This window comes from Lathamus discolor, chromosome 12, assembly GCF_037157495.1.
Source record: "Lathamus discolor isolate bLatDis1 chromosome 12, bLatDis1.hap1, whole genome shotgun sequence".
Taxonomy (NCBI): domain Eukaryota; kingdom Metazoa; phylum Chordata; class Aves; order Psittaciformes; family Psittacidae; genus Lathamus; species Lathamus discolor.
In genome coordinates, this window is record NC_088895.1 from 9,224,954 (window position 1) to 9,241,152 (window position 16,199).

Sequence of the window (16,199 nt, forward strand, 5' to 3'; positions counted from 1 at the left end):
TCTTTGCTTACGCTATCATTATCAGAAACATGAATCTCACTGTGCCTTGGTGGTGTAGTTTCTCCCATGTAAGTTCTACCCACATATATCCACTTGGAAGAGTGTAAGAAATGCAGATAATGGAGTATTTGAGAGAATGATCAGAATGAGGAGCGTAGACATATTACGGCAAAAGAACACTGGTTGATAGAAAAGCAGCAAGTCTGCAGGCTCTGCTGAAGGAAGAGAAACCTACTCAAAAGAATCAGACCTCAGCCTCAAGTGTTTTGATGTGCAGTGAACCAGGAGTGCAGCATTTTCCCTAACAGCTATTGGCAAGTTTTATGCTGACCTCTGAAGGAAGAGAACTTTCTATGGCCTGTTTGGCTATGGAGGGAGCAGGTTACACTGACCAGTGACTCTTCTGCAGTGAGTCTTCTGCTCACAAGATGGTGGCTAAAATGAGCCTGTGATTTCAGAGTTACTGCTGCATGATGTAAGGGGATGAGTTGGAAGGGGATGAGTTTTCTTTCTTGACTTGGTGCAGTTGTAAGCACCAGTGTTAGCAGAATATGGGACAAAGCAGTGTACTTTACTAAGCACCAGAAGTAAGTTCATTTTAATTGGCTGCATTAAAAAATATTAATACCTAAATATGCTTGGCTTTGTTTGTTTTTAAATGCACTTGATTTCCATGGTTTAATGATATAATTTGTAGCTGTTTACTATTCCTCTCTTGATAGCTCAGAGCAAAAAACCCATTTGTTTATCACAACAGGTGGGTCTCCAATTTTCACTCAATTCAAGTCTTTCAGAAGGCAAATAATTTCCTTCTTTTCCATTTCACGGGAAAGCGAAGATTATATTCATCTTCCCTACCTGTAACTGCACTGATAAACTGTATACATATGTGGCCACAGATAAAAGTATCACATCTATTTTAGTGGCTTCAGCACTATGAAGATTACCCTGTTTATTTCTAGCCATATGAATTTGACAGCATCCCCTTTAGATTTCTATTCTACAGCACATCAGTAATCTTTGAAAAATGTGTTTCTTTGCTCTGTGAGACAGGGCTGATAAGGTAAAGTATTAGACGGGAGTTTAAGCATTTTGAGGATATTTCAAGGACACCTGCTAGGGGGGAAGAGTCTTTTTGGACTTCTCAGTCTAGCTGGTATTACTAGGTACATATATGTAATGGATTAATAATACTTTAAACTTTCCATTGTCATGATGTCTTTAATAAAGAGTTGCTATGAATATACACAGATGCCTAAAAACTTGTGAGGCTTTGTGAGTTAAAGAAATGCTTCCTCCTTCCTTCTTTCCCCAGCCTGGGATTTCTGTCTTTGACAGGAGCAGCAGCACTTTGCCCACTGCTACCTTAATTGCTCCTGGAAACTTGCACTTACTTGCATGGAGCATTCCAGATGTGTTCCTCCTTCCAGGTAGCTGCCTCCCAACCATAGTGAGAAATACCTCAAAGCCAGGGCTACCAGCTCTGTTGAACACAGCTGAGCACAAGGAATTGAATCAATTTCTTTATTCCCTTCTGAATAAAGCATTATTCCTAGTAGTTTGGGGGTTTTTTAATCCCTGTGGTTTTGTCCTGTTAATTAAGTGTTGATGAAGGCTTCCCACTGTTTTCTTCTGGAGTCTGTTTCATAGTCGTACAGGCCTTGGACAATCTTTCCTGGAGTCTGCCCTAAGAGTTCTGCCCTTTTCTTGGTGTCATCACATCACTCTTGTTTGCGTGCTCGCTGATCCTCTTCAATGATCTCCAAATGCATGTTAATGCATCCCACAGTGTTGGGTTTTCTTAGTGTGATGCTTACAGCTGGGCAGGAGGAGCAGAAGCAAAGGCCACCAATAACACCTGCAGAGCTTTGCCCTCCATGTAAGGCAGGCGGCCAGTGCATCATTTCATGGTGCTTTTCATCTATGTGGCAATGTAAAAGGTGTGTGTGCTTCATGACAGATGTCTGCACATAGGTAAATTTCATCTCCAGCAGATTCCTAGGGGCTGGAATTGAGCCCAAGAGTCCTTGTGTTCAATCTTAGACCGCACTACCTTCTAGTATAAGTTTGCAATATTTCTTCCCTTTTCACTTTTTAGCACTTGCTGACAGCGATCAGGAGACTCTGAGGCACAGCTGAACTAAACAAATGTAGCTTTTCCATTCCTAATAAATGGCAAAGCTTTTATTTTCTCAGGAGCACTAAAAATAGCATGCCAAAAAGCTCATTCTAGTTCATGGCCTTTGTACTCATCAACATGTAACTGAAATTTCAAAAAACATAATTGCTGTCTTTTGATGCCAATCTGGATATCACACAAAGTCTGACTGACATAAATGAATTCATGTTTCAGTAATGGATAGATACGCTGAAATGTAAGCAGGCATCCTCCAAATACGAAGCTGAACTTAGAAGTATTGAAGTATTTAGGAGGCCATGAAATGATGTTGGAATAGACACTTGTTTGTTAATGGTTTCATTTTACTTTGCAAGTTATTTTTCTACAAACCAGAATTAATAATAAATTATAAACCCAATTGGTTTAGATAAAAGTATTATGAGACTATTTCAGGCTGTTCTGCATGGATGACAGTGCAGGAAGACTGTAACTAACTGCCAATGTGCTTGTAAGGGGTTGGATTCTGGCCCAGCTTTTCAGGTTGTACATGTAGTACCAGGTAGGCCAGGACAGAGTGGATGTGCCAGTTCCAGCTGAGCACAGGTTCTCACTGAATGTGGCTTACTGGCCCATCCTTTGACTATTAAACTATCTTTTGACCCAGAAGATGCAAGAGGCTGAAGAAGAGGACTTTCTTTCCCAGGCTATGCAGGATTAGTCAAGGTTACACTTCATAGCAGTGGCATGTCTGTATTGTGTATATATATACCCATGAGCAAAAACATCTGTAAATTATGCCTTCTCCAACTCTTTATAGTAACAGGGTATTGTTACCTTAGCATCCTCGTCTGGAACGTATAAATGTCACTGCTTTAGTTTTCATCTTGTATGAGAGAGACCTGTTAGAAGTTTGGCAATGTTATGATAAAGTAGCCAGGTGCTACAACAAAATCAGGTGGACAAGGAAGCAAAATCTATATTCTGTCTACCTCGTGCGTGTATATATATTTTATATATAATGAGCTATGAAACCAGAATGCACAACTCTGTAAACAAGGGGAAAAACTGAGAAAAACTGGCAGCAATATGTTGTTATTTGTGTGGACTCATGACAGCCTTGTTCTGGTGTTCCATCAGGCTGTAATACCGATTGGTGCATGAACAATAAGTCATGGAAGCTTATTTATTGCTATCAGCTTTGTGGAAGAACGTCATTGTCTCTAGGTGAGATGAGCTGTGTTGTTTTCTCTTTATTTGTGCCTAAGCTGTAAGGTATTACATATGTGCTCAGACGAACAGTGTAGGACAGCTAGATCCCACTGTAAAACCTGAATGCTGCCTCTCTTGACGTTGGGTTTTACCTTCAGAGTATTACTGCCTGCACAGGACTTCCTTTGTTACTTGCCCTAGTGTGCACAGCTATGTGGTATATAAAAAATAAGATTGTTTAACAAAATCCGTGACATGTCAATTTGATTTAAGAAGAAACCACAGTGAAAAAAATTAAGTTGCATGGCTCTATGATTATTTAAGATCAGTCATTAGAGATTTCTATCATTCAGTTAAGTAGAAGTGGAATTGCAGCTGTAAGATATTAGGGCAGTGGGTGGGGATGTGGTCCAAGTACAGCCAAGTTGTCCTTCCATCTAAACCCAGTGGAGACTTCCTAGTTTATTTCATTAATTGGGGCTTTTTAGCTGATTTCCTTAATCAAAGCTTTTCAGACCTTTAAAGAGATATTGTCAAGAAGGAAAAGCTGCAGTTGCAGTTTGATTGACCAGCATCACAAGCATTTTTTGTTAAGAGTGGAGGAGTTTTTAATCCCCTAACCAGCTGTGTCAAAGCAAAGTGGTACAAAGCACTTCTGTGGTGACAAGAGTTTCACACTGCAGCTGAGCCTGCACTGAGCTCATGTGAAGCAGCTCCGGCTGCCCACTGCTGTCTGTCAGCCCGTGTTACATGGGAACATTGCTTGTGGGATGGCTTGGCAACACAGATTAAGGGATGAAGCCAGTTAAAATTAAAATGATCCTCAAAACACTGGAGCAGCACAAGCAAAACTGTTGCCAAGAGAAATGTTCCAGGCTGACGTTCTTATTGACTCAGCACTGATGTACATGAATATGCAAGGGCAAAGCAGAAGGGACCTCCCTCTCCTCTCACCCTTGGTGTGTTATGGCAGCAGAAGACCCAGTCACAGAGCAGGGGCACGGTCATTCTTGTTGCAGTATAGAGGGCAGGTAGGGCTTTGTCACGAGTATCCAGGCGTGCGTGTGTAGAATTGGCCTTTTCTGTATTTTGCACTCTGCAATTCATATTTCCTTTTCTGAATCCACCATTCAGCTGCGATTACGAATGATAATGTTGTTTTACGCCCCACTCCTGCCACTTAATTTAATTCTTACGCACACACACTGATGGACTTTCTTACAACACTGAAAGGATATGTTCTTAAATCTTCTTTATTTATACCTTAAATGCATGAACATTTGGTGAGGTTTTGTTTTGATTATTTTAGCATCATTTTCTTTATGAAAAACACTTCCTTGGCTGAAAAGTAAAAGCCTGGAGGAAGTTCTTAGGTCATTAAACAATTTGAATGACTTTAGCACTGGATAATCTTATCACCATCACAATTCTCATTATGGTGCAACCGGGAGGGAACAGATCCTGTAATTCAGATATTTGGAGGGGAGAAGCAGATAGCAGCTGGGGAAGAATTTGGTCTGTTACCTCCTCATTGTAGCTGAAAACAAGTATGTAAAAGAAGAAATAACCTAATCTCATGGTTCTGATGCCTGAAATTAACATTTACACCAAATCATCTGAATGAGATTCCTGTCAAAGAGTTTAACTTCTATAAATTATTTTCCTACCTACATCTCAGTTCAATTGTTATTTATGGCTGAGAGATTCCTGTTGGTGTTCTGAAGAACAGTGATTCGGAACCCATCTTGGTTTTGGTTAAAAGTATTTGTAAATTCATGATGTAATAAAAAAAGCAGCTAAATGGATGTAAGTAATTGTTCTGGACACTCGTAAGCTAAGGCTCTTTTTCCTCTTCTCCTCCATTCTTCATTTTAATTCAGTTGTGAAGCTTTCAAATTAGAGATCTGAAACAAAGGCAGCAAAAGTAATCTTGGTGCAGTTCTACCATCATCCCCAAAGGAAAAGAGTCAGAGGGAGGGAGATTCCAGAGGCTTTTGTTGTGAACATGACACTTACACTTGTGCTTTCCAAAGAAGTCTGGATAATCCAGGTGTGCGGTGCTGCTGAGAAGAGCGAGTGAGCCTGTGCCACATTCTAATGCTCTCTCTTCTCCCAGAACTCGGTTTTGTGCAGCCAAGCAGTCAGCCAGTTCAGGAAACTGATCTGGGCCCAAAGCTAAAAATTAATAATATTCAGTTTAATCAACTTCCTGATGAAGCTGCCTGCAGGGCCCAATGTGCCACGCTGGTGCCAGCACAAGGGGGCGAGTACGCAAGCTTGCAGACAGGGAACAAAAAGGCAAGATCAGCATTAAATCAATCTGACCATGAAACTGCACTTCAGGTCTAATAAACCACATAATGAATTGCTGTTCAAAGCTTGGGTATAAAACCTGTAATGTGTGCCCAAAGCAGAGCTGCATCCAGAAGACACTGGCAAAGAGTGGCTGGCCGGGGATGTGTCCCAGCAGTAAGATGTCTTTTTACAGCTACACTATTTGAGACGCATCCATCCCACACCTGCAGCAGTGAGGGACTGCATGAGTGATGGCTCCTCACTGGCCACACGTGGGTACATGGGAGCCCCTTCTCTCAGTGAGTGCACCTGCAGGTACTCTCCATGCAAATTCCTCTACTCGGTCTCTTGAGCATACTCTGGGGGCCGTTCTACAATTCATTCCCAACACTTTCCCAGATGGCAACTCCACAACCCAGATGTTGTTTATTTATTCATTTGTCACTTTAAAAGGAACACAATACCAAGAAAAGAATAGAGTGAGACGTGTTTGTTCTCCACTGAAGGAGAAAGAAGGGGACTTTGACGTCAGAGTTTCCTGCATGTGCGTTCTTGAGGTCAGGAAGGTTGTCACAAACTGCTGCTCTTCTCTGAAAAGAACCTTTCCCATTCTTTTTCTACTAGAAGACTTCTGCCAGTGAGAAGCTGGGCTTTAGAAACTCCATTCCTAAAAGGATGTCAGTGCTGTAGGTGCTCAACAGGAGCCATTTACATGCTGTATCTGGGATGCTTCTCTTTGCTAATGACTGAGTTATTAACATGATTGTGACAACCTGTGGTCGAAACCCACAAGTGTCTCTGGAATGCCTCTGTGAGGTCTGCTCCTGGTTGTTCTTCCATGGGGTTAAAATAGGCATAGTTTGTAGACATGCTGAGGTGGCTATACATCACATTCAATGTATGTAGGAAGCCAAAGAATGTTGCCATTTCATTTTCAGGGAGCTATTTCAAAGGTGCAGTTAGCAATCCCCTATCAACAGCCCTGTCAGATCATAGCACCTCTTATTAATATTGCAGAGTATTTATGAGATCAGCCTTTCACAGGAGTTCAAATAGTAGTGAGTGAAGAAACCTTGGGTGCAAAAATTCAAGCATCAGCAGCCTTCCCTCTGGGGCATTTCAGACCATTCAGTTCTCCAGGGCATTCAAGACCTTTTCTACCACGCTGCTTTGCTGAATAATGGGACTTGGAGAATCGCACAGTTCTTTCAAAGTGTTGCTAAAGAGATGGAGGAGGACTTGGGCTGCAATCAGTCTCTTTAATGGTATTACTAGAAAGATTGTATCTCTTGTCCATTCATGTGTCAGGAAATGTTTTTATAGCAGATCTAGCTATGGAACATTTGTCATCCAAGACTAAATATAATAGAAAACCTGGTACTTCACAATGCAACAGGCAGTTCTCTCTCCTCTGAATGGACGTAGGGGTTCAAGCTGACTGTGGTCTGTGACACTTTTGTCTATTGATGCTATGGCTCATTTTCTAGGCTGGAAATAGATGTGTTACTGTTTGAACGAACGCATGTCAAAGAGATCGTCCGCTCTTCTATTTGGTTGGCTCCTACAAGATCTATAATAGCCACACTCGTTTGCTTACAGATACAAGGGTTGATGCATTTGTTTCCTCTGTACTGCCCATCACAGCAGCAGTTGGAGTAAATTTCCATCTTGTGTTTAGCAATGCTCAGAGCCCGAAGATAAGTTTTAATTGAGCTTGCAGAAGTTTTCTTTTGTTGGGAAATTGTTCACATTCGTTTGTTGAAGCATCTTCTAGGAGCGCTCACAGGCAATTTCAGGCTTTGACAGGATGGAGCTCATTAACTTCCACCCAAGCTAAATGTCAATTTACATACTAATGTCAATTTCCTTTTACCTTTGTGTCCCCAGTCCCATTTTTTAGAAAACCAAATGCTCAAAGTAGTTTTTCGTCCATGAAATCACAACAGTTAAGAAATGGGCCCCAGATGTATTCCTCCAATTGGAGCTATTATACAAGGCACTGCAAACAGCAGCTTGCGTTCGAAATGCCGCGGAGGAGAAAGGGGCTCTTGAAGGAATTCTGATAAAAGTAAAGAACTTAAATGTACTAAAAAAGGATTAAACGTGAAAATTCCGGAGAACACTGAATGGGTTTTTTCAATGTTAGATCATCAGAACGAATCCATCTGTAATTGGGAATTAAAAAGATGAATAGCAATAGGGAAGGAGGCAGTGAATAACAATGAAAGAGGAGAGACCATATTTCTCCTTTTGCAGCGCATGCACATAGGAGGTAAATCCATAAGACAAAAAATAAGGAATCTTTTTTGCATCCATATAATAAACATGCCGGACTTGCTCCCCAGAGGTGTAGTTAACAGGCGTTGGTTCCCATTAATTTAAATGTCACACCTCTCTGGGCAGAGATTATAATATTATTTTTAAAGGAAATTTAGCAGTCAAAGAGTTGTTTCATGAGCTGAGTAACAGCCAGAAGGGAAATACAAGAAAGGATTTAAAAACCATTTTCCATAACTCTAATTTCTTGTGTTTCTCACATCTTTCTTTGAAGCAGTTTGTGATGTTTGTTCTTAAGGTTTGTGGTGTTCTTAAGGTGGGATTTTATTCTAGGAAGACTTTGTTACTTTTCTGCTGTATTTTATAAATAAATTTCCTCAAGCTGTATTTGTGGTTTATATTCCTTATGAAAGGATTAATTCTGCTGTATTTCACTGGCTCTTGGAAAAGTCAAAGCAACATGTTGCCAGGATAACAAAAAATATGTATGCCAGAGGAGATTTAGCATTCATCCAAACAAGAAACAAAAAGTGTACCAACTCACTGGCCTCTAGCAGCAACCCAGTAAGGCTTGCAAAGCAAACATTTCATATTCATAGAAATACTAGCAACTGACTTTAAGTTTACAGAGTGCAGCAAGGAGAAGGAGCCCTGTTTTGATCAAGTCAGGAGGTGGCATTTTCTCTTTTCGATGAAAATTTCAAAAAGAGCGCTATGTGAGTGTAACACTGGGGTCACTATGGAGGGCTCTATTTCTGCTCCCATGTAAATCACAAGGGATTTACCATGATCATGAAATTTTTGGTCTTTGAAAACTTCCTTTCAAATATACCAGAAGAGATTTGCTGCTTCTTATTATCGCTCTCCTTCAACAGGACTCAAAGCTTTGCTGGTATTTGCAGATTAGCGGGTGCTCCCAAAGAAATAAATTAGTAAACTCAGCCAAGGAATATTTGCACCACTGGGCACTACTTCATGTATTCCTTGTACACATGCCAAGAACTAGGAGGAAGCTTTCTTGACCATGGAGCAGATTCTTACAGGTAAGGCGAGAGGGGAGGTAAAGCAGCATGACTAAATTCTTCCATTTTTGCATTAATAGCTTGTGGTCCTGGTCCAGTTCCCTGTGATGCAATTTCTAGGTTATGGAGTGTGTATGATATATATTTTTGTCACCTTAGAAGCGTGAAAATACTTACTAACTGACTAAAGAACTTCATGGTGACTGGAGAGCAGCTATAAGCAACCTGAAGTTTATAGACCTAAGCATGGTATGCAGATGAAATAGCTGCATATGCAGATTAGCACATTTACATAACTTGCTGACAGCACCATCCAGCTACTGCATCCTGCACAGGATGAAATAACCTTGTTTTTAAGTCATTGCAGGTGACGTGACAAGGTTCACTTTCTGTGTAGCTTTGGCTATCATGCAAGATCTCAAATCTAGTTAAGTGTGCTGACTTGTTTTCTGAATGTCACACCTGGAAGTGTTTGGTAAACTCTTAGCGTTGGGTTTACTGTAGGTGCACTTAAAAACCTTTGTTTCACTGTGCATCTGTGTGAGTGTTCCAACATTAATGCATGGATACAGCTTGAAGACAATGTTCTGCAATTAAAAATCATATATAGGAGAGACACAAAATGAATATCTGATAAAATGTGATAAGAAAAATGAGCTCTAAAAAAGTAAGAGGACAGCACAGAAATGTAAACCGCTTTTTATTTTCAGATAGATGTGCGAAACTGCTGTTAGCCCCATCAAGTGATGGTAGGTGATAGGCTGAGACTCCTCTTAGTTGTTTTATGTGAGGAACGAATGCTCCCATGCTCCCACAAGATAATTCCAGTCTGATCTCCAGAACAGACGGGGTTTGGCCAAACTCCAAATTAATCTCTTTTTAAAAAATGCTTATTGCATATAATGTCAGAAAAAAGTTTAACAAATCTCATTTCCCCTTTTTAAGTTGTTCTATGATGAATATGGAAAATGAAGACACAGGGGAGAAGTCCACAGCCCTTTACAGATCTGAGTCGATTATACATACATTATTTATATTGCAGACTGAGGTGAGATTCTGGGTTGTTGAGCACTGAATTTTTACAGTAGAGTGCAACGAAATTATTCAAACCAGGTGTTTCTGTAATTGCAGTGCACAAGGGACAGTGCTGGGAGCTGAACAGATCCCAGATTTACCCTTTCAGCTGAATGATGCAGTGGTTTAGTGTTAGTACACAAGGCAATAAAATAAATTGCATTGGAAAACAAGGCAGGCTGGCTGGCTCTAAACTGCTGAGTTTTGATTGCGCTTGGTGCCTTTATCTTTTGTTTACATTTGCTAAGGCCTTTATACCAGTATATGATAGGAAGAGATGAACCTGTCCATTAAACGGAGGTAAAGATACTGGTAATGGCTAAAATTCAGTAACTACAACGTGCCATCTACTCTCATCATTGTCCTAATATGTAGCATTCAGCAAGTAATATATTGATACCCTGTCACAGGGTTATTTGCCTCCTTGCTCTGCATAAGGAGAAGGGAAAGCGACAAGGAAGGAAAAATTGAAAAATCAAGTGTTAGTTCATAAATTGCAAAACGTCAAGTAACGCTCCACTTTAAGTACATTTCAATGCATTGCCACAAGGTATTTGCACATAGGCGAAGCTGCTTAATGTGAGTCTGATTTCTTCTAGACATATAAAGCACAGATTTTCCCTCATACCAATGTGGGCTATGTATGTGCACCCATTTTTCTAAAGAGAGCTGTATGCGACCTGCAGTATTGCAATGCCAATGATGTCTTGGTCTTTTTAATAAGGCATTTATGAATATTTTCAGTGAAAATACTATCTCTTGTTGGAGTTTTTCATTTGATGCTTCAACTGGGTCTTTCTGACACAATGAGACCTCTGATTTTTGACACCTGTTTTATACAGCCTGTGTTTATCGTTCCCAAGTAATATTGGAAAGAACAGAAAAATACAGAGAAAGCAATCCACGAAATAGGTGTTGGAAGACAAGAAAAGATCATTAAACCTTTTAAAGTTTGGCAAACTGAATCACAGATCTTACAAGTTAGTGGCTAAGATGTCACCAAGCTTAAAAGTGAACAAAAATTAAGTTTAATTTAGCTGCTGCTGCTAATATGGCTTTGGCTTATCTTTGAGATCCTCTTGAATACCTTTAATTAATTGACACAATTTATTTTGAAATTGGATTATCATGAGGTTTTTCTTTTCTGCCTGTTTCAGAAAGATTTAATACAGTTGCTTGACAAAATCTACAGGACTACAGTAAATTAAATTACTGTTGAGGAGTGGAGGAAGAGTTGTTTTGTTCCTATGCATGAGATCCAGCTCCACAGAGGATTTTATCATTTTTCAAAGCCAGGACAAAAGCTATGCAGGGTTTAGCTCTATTTAGATATCTGGCACTTGCATATGATGTGATTTCCATGTGCTGAGTAAAAGGCATTTTGAGAAAACAGAAGCATGGGTTTTACATGTGTGCTCCTTACTGGACTAAAAATTTCTCAGCTGGTACCATGACTGAATGTGACAGGAGCTCTCTTCTCTCTTTCAACATGCTGAGGTCTTCAGACAGATTCAGTTGTTAAACTGTGTATGTCATCAAATCCTGAAAATGCTGCAATACTGCCCCATGTGGAACTTTAGCAGCTAGAAAGGAAGGTGCAGCAGACTCTATGTAGTCTGAGAAAAACTTGGTTATTAAGTTTTATAAGTAGACAACCCTAATATACTGTATGGACTGTTCTAGGATAACTGGATATTAACAGCTATACTCCCTTTTATGAGCATGACAAAAATACTATTTAATACTGCAGGGAAAATAGACTTCTATTGGCTGTGGGGAAAAATATGCAACCCTTGTTTCACCTGTAAATTAATGTTCTCTCATAATTTTAAACAGCTTTCTTACAGTAACAAAGTAAAAAATGTTCTTTCCAGTCAGCATTTAATTGAGACATGGAGCACCAAAGGGCTCAGGAAATGTAACGTTGTCATTTGAAGGCTATTGCAAATGCAAGAGCTACCACTCCTGTCCATTAACTGTGTGTGGAATATGTTGTAGGTGCCCAAGCGTGGTGCCTGCAAATGGCTGGTATGAACACTCCCCATTTCCCAGGGAGTATTCCTAGCCTGCACACAGCATGATTTGCAGTCGTTGCGTTGAACATCTTTGCTTTTGCTTGCTGGTGGGAAACTAAAAGTTCAGCTGAATGCTGTGTGCCTCAGCAGAGATATTAATTCTCCTCCGGAATCCTTGTAAAACACTATGAAGACAGTCTTGCAGCCAGGCATTGGGCTGCGGAGCTTGTGATGTTTGCTGTGCCTCAGTTTCTGCTGCTCACAGGAACAGGTCACTGATGGCCATCTTCAGTTCCCGAAGTGCAGGAGGCAGCTGATGTTATCTCAGTGAAGGTCATTGATTTGATCCTAGAACAGGTGTTCAGATTCTAGGGATACAGGAGCTAGTAGAGGAGTATTAGCCTTTAATACTTAAGATGAAAGCTGCGTTTAAGAAACATCCACAGAATATGCAGAAAGTGCGAATGTGAGAAAACCCTTACAGAAGCCACAGCAATGCATATGACAGGTTAGGGATGTATGCTCAAGAGGCTACTGCATGGTCCAAATTCTATAAGCTGTAGCTGTCAGATATCCAGAACCAATAAGGGAAGGCAAATCTAAGAAGCCTGAGGCACTCAACACACAAAGTTTGTATCACAAAGCTTAGGAGCTGAGGGCCTGGCACAGTGCAAATGTTCATTGCCTTTTTCTCACCTTGTTCTCTGGAAAAGCAGGGCAGAACAGTAGGCAAGGAATGTATATATATGGGGGAATATATAAAGGAGAACAAATAAGAAGCCAGGGGATGTGATTGTTCACAAAAAAAAAGAGAATCAAATAAAAACAGGAATAAAAGCTGTCACTTGGGGTGACAGATGGATGTCAAAGGAAATGTAACAGTGAAAGCAAATAGTGCTTTCTGCCTTGACAGTATCTCTCTCTTCTACTCTCAATCCAATTACAACATTCTTTCCTTTGTCTCACTGATCTATAATCAAGAAATAGTTCCTCTGACTTAGCTGGTTCCCAAACACTGATTGGAGTAGTGCTTCCAGCAAAATACTGAAAAATGCGCTTAATTTGAAATTTAGCTGTAATGGGGTTACTCATATGCTTAACATTAAGCATGCTCTTAAGTGCTTTGCTAAATGAGGCCCAGTATTTACATTTTCAGGGTTTCCATATCCTAAAAAGAAAATAAGCTGCTAACCACATAACGCATTAAGTTTGCATAGTGTATGAAATACTACTGCAGGGATTTGACAAGCTAATTTCATTGTAAATAAGACGGATTAATTCAAACCTCATTGGTATAACTGAAAAGATTCCTACTGATTCCCGTAGTTCATGCATATTGAAGAGAAGAGTTAGATAAATGTTCCCTAGGAAAAGTGGGAGGTTCTTATAAGCTACAAAACAACAGATGTCTTTGTTCTATAGCAATCATTTCATTTGTGGTATTTCTGCAGTAGGACTCTGCCCATGATGATTTAAATGACAGCATCTGTGGAGGCCTTAAAAAGAGTCTTCACTGCATTAACTTTATGTGGCAATGTTACACCTGAACTGAGCCCATCTTCTGGGCAGAATTAGGTAAGACGTGAGCCTGACACAAAGCACAACAGGAACGTCAGTGGAACTCCAGTCATAAAATGCAAAACGTATATGGAGATGTTTATACAATTCATTCTTGCTGGTTTTTGCTGCTGAGAAGTCTTTGTAGTTAGTTTTTCTGCATGCTGCACTGTTGCACTGGCCAGGGACTGCTTTATTTCTGGGTTAGCTTTCAACAAAATCTTGTAAGGAAGCTCTGGGGTATGATTTTTTTTAAATAAAATGATAGCAATGAGGTGGGCAAATATAAGCTACAGTTACCAGTGCATCTCTTGTAATCTTTAACATCTGAAGTTGTTACAAGGATACCCTTAGTCTGGTGTTTGTAATGAAGAGCCCATTATCTGTCTTTATTTTTCTCTTGAGTTCTGTTTTCACACGCACCTGATGGCTTTGCTGGGGATCTGAGCTGTGTTATACTTCGAAAAGCAGACCACAATTCTGAAATCACTTCTCTCCCCATAGCAGTTAAGATGGCACTGGGAACAACATGAAATGGGAGAACTGGGGGAAGGAAAATGTTTTTTTCTACGTGGGAAACCCCTAAACAAACAAGCTTTTGTAATTGATCTGAGAATCACTATGTTTTCTGAATTGAGCCAGCTTACCTCTAGAGAAGGGTTCACAGTGTTATTGCTTCCTCTGCCTCTTTACTCCTTCCTTGGTTTCTTTCTATTAAGAAATTTGTAACATCTCTTGTCGATTCATTTCTAGTTCCTGAGACCTGGGTTTGTATTTTTATCTGTACAATACCCAGATTAATTCACCAAATGAGACCCACTGCATGTACGTAACTCAGCTGGCAAGACTGTAAAAGCTGCAGGAAGATGATGAGGGCTTTGGCAATTGGTTATTTATTTGAGGCATTTGGAATTCCTAATGGCCCCATTAAGAATACGAATACTGTTCATCTGTTTGCTGCACAGTGTTATAGGGAAGTGCCTTTACAAAGAATTTAAAGGAAGGATAGGGTAGTAACTGTGTCTTACTGGCTTGATTTTTACAAACACCAGCGCTGTTATTCAGAGAGGATGGTGCAGTTAGGCCAGTTTAATTACATCCAGGACTGGAACTATAGTTTATGTGAAATCCTTCTTTCATGAGAAAGCTGTGTGCTGGTGTATGTGCACTCAGTGTACACAGTCTGTTGAAACTCTTACTGGACAGAAACATGCTCTGAACTACCAGGCACTGTACTGACAAAACCTCTCTGCTCACCAGGAATAATGCTTTTTTCTGGACTCAGCCCAGGATCTGACTGCTGTCAGCCCTCACAGATCACAGTGGGAGCTGCTGCTTTGGTACTGCTGGTGGGAGATAGCACCACTTCCCATGTACAGATGTGTTGTCTTTAGGCTTTCAACTTCTGTGTTGGAGTCCCACATTCTCTGCTTGCATTTCTGGTGATAATAACATTAATATGCAAACCATGCAGGTTGTGCTAAGTAGTTCCAGAGCTATTTACTAGCAGGCATATGTAACATCAGATGAGGCTTCTAAAAGTATTCTTTTAAAGTGAGTATGCTTTTAAAAATACTGCCTATAATTCTGCTGCAGCTTTCTCGGTTTGTATATGTAGAACTGACAAAGTCATGTCGTTTGTTAGCTAAAACTGCCCTATTATGTATATTGTTCTTACTCCCCTGAAAAATCACAACTGTTGTATATTCCAAGGAGACCTATTTTGGAAAAAAACAATAACATTTAAATTGTATTTTATTTTAAAAAGTGTTATATAGTGAGCTATATTTTTTCCATTTTAATTGGGAAACTTTTGTAGCAGAAAGTTGTAAACTACCAGGATTCCAAAACAACTATAAAATGCACAACATCTGAAGCCATACTGCTGTAAATGAATCAGATACTGTAATCAAGCCTTTTTACACCTTAGAAATAGATAAGTAGCTAACTTACCTTCTTCCTCATTTTTATGTTCATCAGAGATCAACACTGGGAAATAAACTCTTCTTTGGATCACTTACATTCCTTCTGTCACAGACTGGATGTTCACATACACGTCATGGACACTGCCGGTTGTCATATCTGAGGGCTGACACACAACTGGGGAGAATGAAGATGAGATGAGGCGTGCACTGCAGACTGGTGCACAACCTCTGTGTTTGTGTGTGTATCTGCACAGCTGTTTTCATTAGCCAACCAAGACATTTTTAGGTTTCAAATCTAGTAATCTCTGCAAGGTGCTGTACAAATTACTTCTCCAGTTTTCTACCAAAATGTGTATTGTAATGGAGTGTGTTAATGGGTTATTTACAGCTGCTGGTTTTGCTGCACTTCAGAAACCAAAGCTACTGTTTAAAGACCTTCATCCAGGTATTGAAGCCTTGACTTAGAGGCCCATTTAAAATATTTCTGCTTTTATTTTTTTTCCCCAGAAATTAATGTGTTAGATATGGAGTAACAAGCCAGAAAGAGCATTTACAACTATCTACATATACGTATCTGGCGTACTGCAATGTAAGCTGTAGATTTCTTTTCACTCATAACTCATTGATTCATGGATGTCTATAAAATAAATGATGTGACATCACTCAAATTCAGCTTAAGATGTTCTCAGTGCATATTAGTTAGAAA

The 16,199-nt window shown here is 39.9% G+C and overlaps 1 long non-coding RNA gene across 1 annotated transcript; it reads right to left on the reverse strand.

Annotated features, from left to right (window-relative positions):
* Positions 1–4,723: 4,723 nt before the first annotated feature.
* Positions 4,724–5,775, reverse strand: LOC136021055 (uncharacterized). The gene is made up of 3 exons (XR_010615654.1): positions 5,721–5,775; positions 5,345–5,503; positions 4,724–5,232 (listed from the first exon to the last, which is right to left on the reverse strand). It is a non-coding gene; the product is annotated as an uncharacterized LOC136021055 (long non-coding RNA).
* Positions 5,776–16,199: the final 10,424 nt, after the last annotated feature.